This window comes from Ciconia boyciana, chromosome 4 (assembly GCF_034638445.1).
Source record: "Ciconia boyciana chromosome 4, ASM3463844v1, whole genome shotgun sequence".
Lineage (NCBI taxonomy): Eukaryota > Metazoa > Chordata > Aves > Ciconiiformes > Ciconiidae > Ciconia > Ciconia boyciana.
Genome location: NC_132937.1, coordinates 93812027 through 93825376, shown reverse-complemented (window position 1 = coordinate 93825376; position 13350 = coordinate 93812027).

The following is a 13350-nucleotide window of genomic DNA, read 5'->3' as shown; positions in this document are numbered from 1 at the left end:
CATCTGTGATTGTGTGAGGACCCTGTGGTGTTTCTATTACAGTGAGTGTATTGGCTTTATGTGACAAGGTTGTGGCAGCAGTGGGCCTGCAGGGATGGCTTCTATGAGGAGACACCAGGAGCTTCCTCCATGTCGGACAGAGCCAGTGCCAGCCAGCTCCAAGGTGGACCCACCGCTGGCCAAAGCTGAGCCCATCAGCAAAGGTGGCAGTGCCTCTGTGATAACATATTCAAGAAAGGGTAAAAAACGCTGTGCAGCAGCTGGGAGAGAGGAGTGAGAATATGTAAGAGACACAACTCTGCAGACACCCAGGTCAGTGAAGAAGGAGGGGGAGGAGGTGCTCCAGGCACCAGAGCAGAGATTCCCCTGCAGCCCCTGGTGAAGACCATGGTGAGGCAGGCTGTCCCCTGCAGCCCATGGAGGTTAATGGTGGAGCAGATATCCACCTGAGCCCATGGAGGTTAACGGTGGAGCAGATATCCACCTGAGCCCATGGAGGTTAATGGTGGAGCAGATATCCTCCTGCAGCCCGTGGAGGACCCCACACCAGAGCAGGTGGATGTGCCCTGAAGGAAGCCGTGACCCTGTGGAGAGCCCGCACTGGAGCTGGCTCCTGACAGGACCTGAGGTCCATGGAGAGGAGCCCGTGCTAGAGCAGGTTTTCCAGCAGGACCTGTGACCCCATGGGGAACCCATGCTGGAGCAGTCTGTTCCTGAAGAACTGCAACCTGTGGGAAGGACCCATGTTGGAGAAGTTCATGGACAACTGTCTGCCATGGGTAGGACCTCACACTGGAGCAGGGGAAGAGTGTGAGGAAGAAGGAGTGGCAGAGACAACATGTGAAGAACTGACCGCAACTCCCATTCCCCATCCTGCTGTGCTGCTTGGGGGGTGGAGGTAGGGAAATCAGGAGTGAAATTGAGCCTGGGAAGAAGGGAGAGTTGGGGGGGAGTGTTTTAAGATTGTTGTTATTTCTCATTATCCTACTTTGTTTGATTGGCAATAAATTAAATGGATTTCCCCGAGCTGAGTCTGTTTTGCCCTTGACAGGAATTGCTGAGTGATACCCCTGCCCCTATCTCAACCCATGAGCTTTTCATCATCTTTTCTCCCACTGTCCTGTTGAGGACAGGAGTGATGGAGCACCTTGGTGGGTAGCTGGTGGCCAGCCAAGGTTGACCCACCACATATAGAATAACATATAAAGCAAATAATCTGACAGATTATTCATCAAATGGGGAGAGTCCCCTTGCCAGGAGCAAAGGAATAGGGAGGTCAGAGGATGCATGCTTGACAAGCACCAGAAGATCTTAGGAAAAGTAATTCCCCTTCTGTGTACTTCTTTCTTAACCCTAATCCACCCATCACTTCAGATATTTTTAATACAATTTGGGAAAAATAACATCTTTCCTTCTTGTTTGTGCAGTATCTATCTAATTCAATCAAGCTGAGTCTTGAATGGATATCCTGTCCATTGCAGAAATAAAAAACTTTATACCAGTAACACTACTGTAGAGGAGTGAGATACAAATGAGAGGCTGCTATATTAGGACTGAAAAGTGCCAAAAGAGGTGCCTATCAGACAACTCATGCAATGCCATGGGCAGTGATCACTCTGCCAAGTTATCAGCTTTATAAAGGTTAAATTCCAGTACAAGCTTATACACTTTAAGAAGAATATAAAGCAAAGCATAGATGAGAATAGAGGTGGACATGAAGGAAAAACTTTATAGTGCTCAGCCAGTGGAAAAAACTATGAGAGATCACCTTCATTCGTTGCTGGAGAAGCAGTCCTTAAGTTGGCTCAGCAGGAGAAATACAGACCCTTAAGCTATTTTACCAGTATCAGGCCAGGGGCTAATGCAGTTCTGGATTTTATAAAGCTAAATTTCCCTTGTACGTTGCTTTACATAGCAGTAAAGTAGATTAAACTAGTGTGTGAACTACATTATACTTACTTCTCTACTCAAGAAGATGAAATAAATCACACAGAAACCTATTTCAGCAACTAAATTAAAAAGCTGAAGACTGGCAAAATCTCCAGGTTCAGCTGGCAGTAGATATTAACAGTGAAGAGGTACTGTGTGTCATCTGAATTCAGCTCTGTGATATGCTTATATCAACTCTGTGATATGCTTATATCTGTAGTTGAACCAGTTTTGAAGAATGACAGACAGTTTCTGGGAAAAGGCTACAGGTTTGCGATTGAGACACATAAAAAATAAGATATGAGTGATTAATATAATTATCTAATCCCAAATTGTCTGGGTATTTTTTTCGGTTGATACAAAACAAACCCTCTATTTTCACTTTCCCTGAAAAGTAATTTTTGCTTGATTTGCTTATACCTTCATTGGAGCAAATATTGATCTTTTTTCACATGTGGTTTCTGAGTGACATGAGCATGACTACATATAAATATACGGGGGATCAGAGTTTCCTTGAACGGCTGTGTGACTTATGAGTCTGTCACAAACAAAAGGGGCTCAATCTTCTCAGTCATTTTCAAACACGTATTTCCAAAGACTGACATTTGTCTATAACCCGTATTCAAGAAAAAAATGCCAATGACTTCAGTACAATTTTGTTACAGCTTTTACAGAGAATTTGATTTTCACGTCTCCACATACATAATGCATGGGGTGTCCCTTTGAACCTCTAGTTACAAGATCCACTGATACAGGACCCTTTAGAGAACCTGATCCTTATTTAGGTTCTTAAATAAGGGAGCTGAAAATTTGTACTGCATCAGTAATGAAATATCAGTTTCAACAATGAAACCTTAAAGGTTGCAGGTCCAGGTGACAGCTGACAGTATAAGTTTGCAAATGCAGGAAAATCTAGATACAGCAGATAATGTAGAAAATCAGAGAGAGGCTGCGTAGGAGTGGGGACTGAGAAAAAGAATCTATTTTGCTTTTAAGGTGAGATTTGAGAAGTTTTAGTCTGACTTTCTTCTGCCATTCCCCAGCTTGTATGCTTCTTCATTTTTGTTTGCTTTATAATCCAACATGCAATGTTCAAATTGTGCCCATTTTACATGACAGATCAGGGAAGCAGCATAGGCTAAGAAGTGAAACCCCATTCACACATTCGCTGTCCAAGCAGGGACTCCTGGTTTGGCCACTGCTGAGATGCAGAAAGAGACCTGCAAGTAGCAGGAGCCTGGCCAGATACAGATTTTTGGGTACGCATCGTATGAGGACACTCATTTACAAGAACAGACACCTACTTGCTGCTGACTGAATATAAGCAAATATTGTCCAAGATCTGCAGGTGCTCCAGCCCTTACTTGCTGAAGCAAGGTCGCAACAAACTGCATGTCACTTTCATGAGCAGTAACAGCTGCATTAAAAAGAAGGCAAAGCAGTTACTCAAGTGAGCCTTAATATCAGAATGATGACTTCTTGCCTTTCAGTAGAATTTTATTGCTGTAGAGTGTCTGTAGGGTGGCACATATCTCCTTCTATCATTTGATGGGATCAATCATCCCCCAAAAGTGACTGGTCTTCCTCATTGACTCTACAGGGCACTCAGGTGATGTCTTCAAAAAAAGCTGGTTTTGGTCTGCTCAGGATAGCTGAGAACCCCATCATAAATGATTTCAGAACTTGTGCTATTAAACTGCTTTAAAATGTAAGAGACTTTTCCCTTAGAAATTGACGCTTATCTACCTCCAGTCCCGCAGTTTGCATGAGACCACTTTCCACACCACCACAACCTTTTTTGCTCTCTCAGGACACAGACGGGCTCCATGGAAGCCAGAGTGGTGACGAGGCAGTAAATCCTGCAGCAGCTGTGAAAGACCAAGATGTAAGGTGAGATCATACGGGTCAGAAGGTGGCAATAGGTAGCATCTGAAACTTGGCTATGTAATCTCTATTAAGGTGTAGTTTAGATTACATAAACACCCTGACAAAAACTTTGTGCATACAGCAACTAAAATGTCTAGGAACAAAGCTAGAGCTCATAGCTCAACTCAGCCACTGACATTTCAATGTGATGATGAAATGTGAAGTTATGATGGGAGGGGCAGGGGGAAGGAGAATAGAAAGAGGAAGAGGAAGGAGGAGAAGGGGAAGAGAAGGAGGTGAAGAAAGGCAAGGAAAGACTGAGGCTGAAGCTGTTTCAACATTCAGTGCTATCCAGATTTTGTAAGTGCATCTGTTCATAGAATGTGTTTGGTAGGTAAGGGTATGTAAGACACACTAGACATCTATCTTGGATGCAAGTGTTATTAATAGCAAGGCTTCATGCAGCAAATTATCCATGTAGGCTGGTCTCTCCATCCCCTGCAGCACTCCAGAAATGTCAGTGAAGCCTCCATAGGTGTGGGGGTGTGTCAGACCAGACAACTGAATCTGAGCATGATGACTCTCTCCTGACCTGTTCTGGTGGCAAATGCATGTTGAGAATTTATGGTATAAAATGGGATTTGTTTCATAACCTTTTAAGCATGCAAAATGGGAACAGATATAGTTAGAAACCAGAAACAATGTGTAACGCATTGTATTTTCAGCCTGAGGTGTGAAAACTGTTTACAGCATGATAACAACAATTTTGAGATGTGTCAAGATGTAGTAGATTAGAGTCACATTTAGATCTCAAACCCTTATTCTCTTGCTACAAGCCAATAAATTATTTTTTTCAAGGACTCCTCTCCTCTAATCTCCAACAACCATGATATTAGTAGGGGTTACTAGAAGTTTATTATTACATTCTCCAACTGTTACGCTCTTCAACGCCTCTAAAATATTTCACTTATTTCACAATGAAATTGTGTCAGACAAAGACTACTACCGCTATGAATATTCTCTCATGTGCAATGTAAATAAGCACTTTTCTTCCCAGCATAAACTATTTTCATGAAGATGCACAGTGCTATGTAATGAGTGTTATGCTAGCATTAACAAATGAATCATGCAATATCTGAACATATTGAGACAATGGAAAAATATATAGCCATTTGAAGAATTTCTTCAGCTAGTGAAAAAATGCACAAAACAACTTCAAAAATGAATGATAATTAATGCCAGTGATTTTATACCTACTGACTATAAAGTACACCCAAGAAAAGAATCTGCTGCTGTAATATATAGGTAGAATAGATGAGGAAACTTCATAGCTTAGTCAGGCCCTTGACAAAGCCCATTGCAGTCCTTGGAAATGCTCTCATTTACATCATAGTTCTTCAAATGAGACCAGGGATGCTATTGCTATTGATACATCTTTTATAGAGACATATTGCTCCGGATGGCTCAAGAGTGTCAATGTTTTATCTTAAGAGGGAGTGTTTAGGACGAGGCCCAGCAAGTTGCAGATAACTCTGTTCAAATGCTTTTCTATTAAGAAGGATTTTAGCAGAAAAAATATTTTTTTATTAAAATCTTTGTTTTCTTTTTATTTAAAAAAGTGGCCAAAAGCCAACAAGCACTGATTTAAAGTCCTCCATGGTCCTTCCAACTGGAATTATTCTGTAATTCTACATCCAGAGACTGTGTCATGTGAAAATTCACACCAATAAAAGAGGGAAAGCATGGAAAAATTGATCTGAGGATATTCTGGGAGCCTGATTAGATGCCCTAAATCACCACTGTCTAAGTACATCTTCAGCAAAAAATAATTTGTTAAAAATTCAACACCTTCCATGAAAGATAGATTACACTTTCCTTTCTCCCTTCATCCAACCTTGCTGTGTAAATGGAGGGAGATGTCCTTATAACTGAGAATTTTTGCCCTTCAGCACCTCCTTTTTCCACTCTAAATAAAAGATTATGTATTACCACTTGTCACCATAAATGAAAACAAAACTGCCTTCGTGAATGCAGCTTTAGCAAAGTCTTCCCTCCTCCTGCCCCCCCACATCTCATAAACTGTCTGAACCATTCCCCTTCTGTCCAAACTCAGTCTGAGATGAGTAAGGGTTTCAGGCATACAGGAGAGAGTGCAAATTGTGCATACCACCATAGGTAGGAAGATTGTGCAACGCTTCCTAAGGATCACTAAACTCTGGCTTTGCCAGTTTTCCTCTGGACTATTGTTCCACTCATGGATGATCTTGGAGGACACTGTGCCTCCAGCTCACACAAGTTTCATTGTAAAGTTTGTGTTCTGCGTGGCTTGAATGGAGGAAAATAAAAATTGTAATTTATAGACTGAAATTCAGTTTCTGGTGTGGCTGGATTTGCTCCATTACTTGCTTTGGAAAATAAAATCAAAGCCTTAAATTCCTAGCAGAATTTGACTAGCAGCCAACACAGAGACTTGAGCATGGCCCAGATGCTTGTAGCATGCTATTCCAAGGGAAAAGCCAGGAACAAAACCACCTTTTATTGCAGATTGGGTCTCTATGTATTATTGTCTTCACAATTAACTGGGGTAAGACATGGTAATCCAGCCAGAAACGGTGGATACATGAATTCTAACACCCACCTACTTCTCCAGAGTGAGGGATAATGCCAGCCCAAAAGCTAATGTTGAAAAGTATTCTTGGTAATGGAGATGACCAGGCTGTCTTTTCACAGTGAGGGTCTTTAAATGGGACCTTCACACTTTATGCTACTGACAAAGGGGAGCTGCATACCTTCCACAAAATGTGTTGGCCAGCTCTTTGAAATGTTCCAAATTACGACAAGCATCATTTTCTACTGCTCACACCAGCCACTTTCCAAGCAGGACGTAATTTTTTGTAGGCAGCCTGACAGCTTAGTGGAGCAATGATTGCATCAGTGGAGAACAAAATACATAGTTGAGTGTTATCAACCTGCTGTCAGAAGCTGCATTCTCAGCCCGTTATCTCTTCCAGTTGTCTCAAACATGGAGAAAGTGGCAGGAAAAGCACTGATCTTTGCAGAGAAAGCAGGAGGAGGAAAAGCGGTAGCGGGTCCCTGAACTTTTGGGAGCAATGAGAGCCATCCAAAATAGGACCTCTGCTGTGCCGTGGAGATACAGTGGTAAACCCAGCAGTCCTCTGCCTGAGAGTGGAGCAATCTGTGATTATAAGCATGGAAATCTGACTCATGTAAAACAAAGAGGAAATTGTCCTTTACAAAACCATACCGCTAATGACAAAGAGGACACAACAGCTCTGGGTCCCCCCACATGTTATTGGAGCTTTGCTGTAGTCACTTGTGTCACCTGGAGACAGGTTTGTATTTGAAGAGACTTTCAGGGTCATACAGTAGCTGTGTGTGGCTTTTCCAGGTTAAGTGCCACAACAGATGTTAGAACAGACTGTTTGCAAGCACAGTATTGGTTAACCTACCTGTGAGCCTGCTGAGAGAAGTATATTCGTGTTATTGCAGTGTCTTCCGTATACTATACAGATAATGAGTTATATTTGTTTTGCATTTTTAATATGCATTGTTCATACACAATGACATATGCATAAATACTAGCTTTATGTCCTAATCCCCATTTGGCACAATGATATGTAATCAATCAGAAATATTTAACAAGGAGTCATATTAGCTTCAGGTTTGATGGTATGGGTTGCTTAAAGTGGGGGATGAATAATTGTAACTCTTAATAAATACCATTCTTTCCAGTTACAGTTTGTCCTTTATCAACCCTGTTGCATATAAATCACTTATTTACAGGAGAGACTAAATGAAATTCCTTAATACAGGTGAGAATTGTGTAATTCAGGCTGATTAAAGAGGGAGTTTTCTGTTATGTGAAAAGACCATTTAAATGACCTGTTTGCTGTACACCCTGGAGGAGGCTTTGCAGTTAAGAATGAAAAGGAAAGAAATTTCTCTTAAGAAATATCTTGAAGGAGCTCTTTGTATTATCAAAAGCAGCTACACCGATATTGATCTCCATAACTATACATGCACATGACTTAATCTGGCCTGCGATTTTGAGCCGCAATTCTAAAACCTCATAAATATTTTGCTATACTGTAAACAATGAAGAAGAGCAGAAATACCAACATTTCTCAACAACCTTTTGGGTATGGAAGGGCTCTTTCATTTATGCTCCCTTAGCTGCTAGCCTAAGGTCTGCTGTGCAAACACATAGGTCTACACTGAACCTTATGTACTTTTTCTCTAACACCAACATAGGTGCAAACCTGGTATAACATCCTCCAGGCCTCACACTGATTTACACTGACATTACTTTACAGTGTTCCAGCATGAAATTTACTTTACCTGCTACTTCAACTCCCCCTGCATTACCAAAGCTGAGAGACATTTTCTCAGTGGAAGCGAAATTAATGCTTTGCTATCTGGACGTGGTAGTAACTTACACTTGCCCTGCTAGATAAAAGAGAAGAAAATTTGTTCATATTAACCATTACAATTAAATCTTTGGCTAGAGGCCAAAAAGAAAATGTTAATTTAAGAAGTAATTTTGTCTGAAATTTTTTAACACGAGAACAAACTGTGGTCTGCTGACAAGAGCGATACTGTCCTTGTGAGTACAAAACTGCCTTGAACAATGAACACTGTCGTCACAGAGGTCACATCTGCAGAATGAAAACCTACTATGCCATTAATTTGATGTAAACTAAACATAAGTGACACCGTTCTTCATCCTCAGCAAGGACTTGCCATTGCAAAGACGTTATTAACATACAGAGCTCTTGTTTACAACTGTTGTTAAAATGTCAGTTAGACAAATCAGTCAACCAACCTCCTTTATCCTTCTTTGCCTTTTGCTGTTGCTGCTGAGCTGCTGATGAGAAATGAAGAGACAGTTGTTCAGGATAAACAAAGGAGACTTTCTGATAGGTAGAAACTTCCTCTTTTCTTTTGTTTTCCAATTACAATGGAGGTTTTTGTCTTGAATCTGTGTGTCAGCAGCTGTAGATGTGCTGAGAAGTTGTGTTTGTCCATCATGATTAGGATCTGAACAACCCAGATTTTTACTCCTCTAAAATCTACAGGCTTTAGGCAGTGACATGACCTTCTGCAGGAATGCAGAGCAAAAAGGAGAAAGGAGTTTCTGGAAAGTTATAATAAACAGATTATTTTATTACACTTACATAGATAAGGAGACATAAAAACTCAGAAAGCATATAGAACTGATGTAAAGCTAATCAGAAATAAATATTTTATTGTAATAAACAGTGAGGATTGCAGATCACAGGAAAAGAGGTTTCTGGAAGGAGGAACACTGGCTTTAAATGTAGGACCAGTTCCTGAGGTTTGATTTCTTCCCTCTTTCAAACTACAAAGAAGATCTGGTGTTCCAGAGGTGAATCTGATGCCAGAAGTTTGAGAATAGGGTCTGATAAGAGCACCAGAGAATTTCCTCATGTTTTTCCTCCTAGATTTTCCTCCTAGATTTTCCTATATGTAGGAAGCACCCCTGCACAGCTTTCCTTTGGCTTCAATTGAAAGTAGAAGTCCTGTTTTGCTAATAAGAAGTTTGTTCTATCAGTGTTTTGGAGGAAGAAAAAAACCAACAAACCACCTGATCTCTATATTAAGATAAAGTGTATCGCAGAAGGCTAACAATTCACCAAGGCAACAGACCTTCACAAAATTTAAATTGTTATTTTCCTAATGAAGTCCAGTATATGTTGATTTAAACAAGCACCAGCAGAGCAAGTCAGATCCTCTTTCCTTGCTCTGGCCTTTCACATATCCTTAAGAAAAGGTTAGGCAGATTTATTCCCACCAAGATTTTAAATTCTTCAGAAGTCAAAACTTAATTCAAGTCAGGTTTATAAACATTGTGCCTTCCAGACTTCTAAAATCTCGTATTCTTTTGTATTTGCTTGGAGTGCAGCGTGTTCCTTGACAAGAAGAAAAGGCTAGATATGGGACTAATCCTTTCTTTGTCAGGAAACAGCATTTAACAGAAAAGGGAAACCAAGGCCTTTGAACAAAGCTTTACTTACAAAAATGCTGGCTGTTGCAGCAAATACTTATCAAGACAAAAAAGTTTGGACTGGCATTTTTCTATGTTATTACGTGTGCATGAAGTAGTATTACTAAGCCTGTGTTATCAAGACTATATGAAAACCTACACTACATTGTGAATCCCTGACTAATTATTGTTATTTAGCCTCCTTAACAGTGCAAGTTATGGTGGGTTCTAAGAACTCTGTTTAATTACTTTAATGCTTTGGTTCCTCCTGTGCACATACAACATTCAAAAAACATTAACTCTTGTACTCAGTGTTTGGTAGATATTTGGTCTTGAAGGAAAACTTTTTACTAAATGTTTCTATCTCTTTTAAAACTCCCTGTTGCTGGTTGATATCAAGAGCTAGAAAGCTAAAGCATATAGGAAAGGGGACAAGAGAATTTATGGTAGCAAACAAATATATTGTCAGAAAATGTCCTTCACATAAAATCAGAATTTCCAAGGATTCTATCCTCCATTTTAAAATTCTCTGCCAATTCCATCACATTGGTTGGTGTCAGATCTAAAATAGCCTCTCCTTTGTAGCTTCAGTCATGCAAGACAAAAACAATGAACTCAATCCACTCCAAGAATTCTATGAATGCTCCGTGTCCTTCAGTCTTGTTTTTCTGGTGTCTGAGAATATTAAGCCCTTCATCACCTACCAGTTCTGTCAAGCAAATAAATATAACATGTATTTAAAAGCATAAGAAAGAGGCTTGTTCATGGTTTCCTTCTGACTAGTGATACACAGACAATTTTCACCCTAACTCTTCCTTTTTTTCTGCTTGCTTCTTATATTTCTGGAATTAGCATATTGATTTCTCAAACATTTAGAAGGGATCCCATTATTCTTATCCCTATGACAACTCAAAAGTTTCCCCATTTTTCTGCCCAGATATTAATCCAGTCATTAGGCTTTCCCTTTCCCTCTCCCTCTCCCTTTCCCTCTCCTTTTCCCTTTCCCTTTCCCTCTCCCCTTCCCTTTCCTTTTCCTCTTCCCCTTCCACTTCCCCTTCCCTTTTCACTCATATTGTCTCTAATTTACAGCACCATCATTAATTCTCTAAGATTATGTTTGAAGGTGTCTTTCTGTTCTCTGAGAGGCATCTTCACACCATCCTTCCCTCGCAGGATGCTATCGCTTGGTGACAGAGGCTGTCACAGCACTGCCAACACCATCTGTGAAGCCAGAGCTCCAGAATTTGTCAGTGCTGGCCTTAGATGCTACCCTTGAAGTGGAAATATCAGTAGGAGTGCATGCTCTCTACCTCCCCATGCTCACAAATCCCTTCCGCTGTGCTCAGGGTCACTGGGCAGTACTACCAGAAAAGGGAGCAGATGTGGCAAACCTTCAGGGACCCTTGTGCTGGGACTCTGGGCGGCAACACCCTGCCCTTGGCTAATGGTCAGTTCTGCAGACAGGGGCCTCCACCCCCCTCATAAGACTCTTTACTTTGGGAGGGGTGTCCGTTCACCTATAGGCATTTGTGGCTCTGAAGGGGGCTAAAGACAAGACCCTTTTTTCCTGATAAAGCAGATGATGGTTCCTCTGCCCTTGGCAAAAAAATAATTCTTCTGACCCAAGTAGCTTCCAAGCATGTACTTTGGAAGGGAATTACTTTCCCACACATGCTGCACTCTCCCTCTTTTACTGCTAACAAAATCCCAGTGCTTGATGCATACAGCCCTAGGATATTTTCATGAATAACTCATAAAAAGCACAGTCAGCCTCCTGAGAAAAGCAAAGTGTGTTTTCTAATATAACCAAATATCTTGACTTTTGAATGTTTCACATTTACAACTGAGACCCTGTAAGCAATACTAATTGTTGTCAGTAGGTGAGGTACTTAGGATCAAAGAATTAAACATTTACATGCAATTTCCTTATGGATAACTATCATAAAAAAGAATGGATGCTTGGAGAGTGTATTATTATAATGTGGTTATGTTCAAGGTATGATACATTTTATATATATATACACACATATATATACACTGTACAAGTCTCCTTTATATTTTTTTTCTTTTTTAAATATATAGCTCTAAGAATATATAAAACTATTTGGCATAAAAGATCAAAAATTCAGTAGTAAAGACCTGTCTAGCTTCCTGGACCTCCATTCTTGCCATCCAGGGCCATAGGGTACTGTTTCAAAAGCCGTTCTTCAGCCAACAGTTACAGACGTAAGCTCAAGGGCACCAGCCTGCCCTCTTTTTGTGCCATCAGCAATATAAAGGAAAGCAGCCTTTTCTTTCAGTTCCCAAACGTCAAAAATTATGTATTTTTGTATGCAAAATATGATGACTTTTGCTGATGGTACTAATATTTCACAGGGCCAAAGCTGATTAAGATTTCTGCAGTTTTATAAAATAGCCATGTAAATGCCACAGAGAACATAGTAAGGATGGAGGTTTGGTCACTCTCAAAAAATACTCTCTTTTTGAAGCACTGAATGAATCACAGCTTGATCCAGAGTCCAGTTATGCCATCTTATCCTGTCAATGAGCCATCTTGTAAATGCAGAGCGTGTTAAACCCAAATCTGGTTCTATTGCACATTTTTATGCATATTTGTGTCCAAAAGCTACAGCAGCACAAGCTCAGCACACACTGCTGTTACCAACAGTTCTAGCTGCTGTGTGTTTCTGCCATAGAACTAAAGGGAGAAGCACACTGTTTTAACAAGAAACACAAACTTGACACATTCTGTGCCAATCCTGTTTGAGTAGTGCTAACCTTTCTGCAGAAAAACCTCCTGGAGAATCCTCTCTTCTTCCATGGCTGCTCCAGGCTGGTAAAGGGATAGAGCACTGCTGGGTAACACAGATCTCCTTTTTCCTTGAAGATCTCCCTGCTGCTGGGCAGCCTGTGACACTGGCATCACAGCTGATGCCTTTAGAGAGCTCGTGGTCAGGTAGAAAAAGGGTTCGTCTGAGAGAGCTTCTCAACTTAACGTTAACTGGGTGAGCCCTCGAGGGAGACATCCAAGAGGGTAACGGAGGCAGCAGGCGGTGATATTTTAGTCTTGCATGGCCTATGTTTATGTTTCGTATCTTCTGTGTCCCAAGTATTGCCAGGGTAGTAAAAAAGGGTAATCAAGACAAGCCCCCCCTATAAGATTAGAAGAGAAATTGCAAAGCCAATTTTAAGAATGGTTTGGGAGATCCTTCATACCTATTCTGAATGCACAGGAAAAACATGTTATTCAACAGTAGCAGGACTAATGAATCCCACATCCCCTCAGTCTCGCGTTATTGCCCACCTGTATCTTCTGTCTCCTGTGCCTGCAGCCCAGTAAATATGTTTTGACATCACTAGTAACGTCATTTTTGTATTGGCCTAACACTGCAGGGTTTCCAGACTTCTCTGGGCTATATCTAGCCTAAGTTATTGTAGTGTGCCTAACCATGATGGCAGCTATCTCGCAAGCAGATAAGCATGGCCTCAGTTTGATGTAGCTTCTCTTCAGCTTATGGTGACAGCAGGTA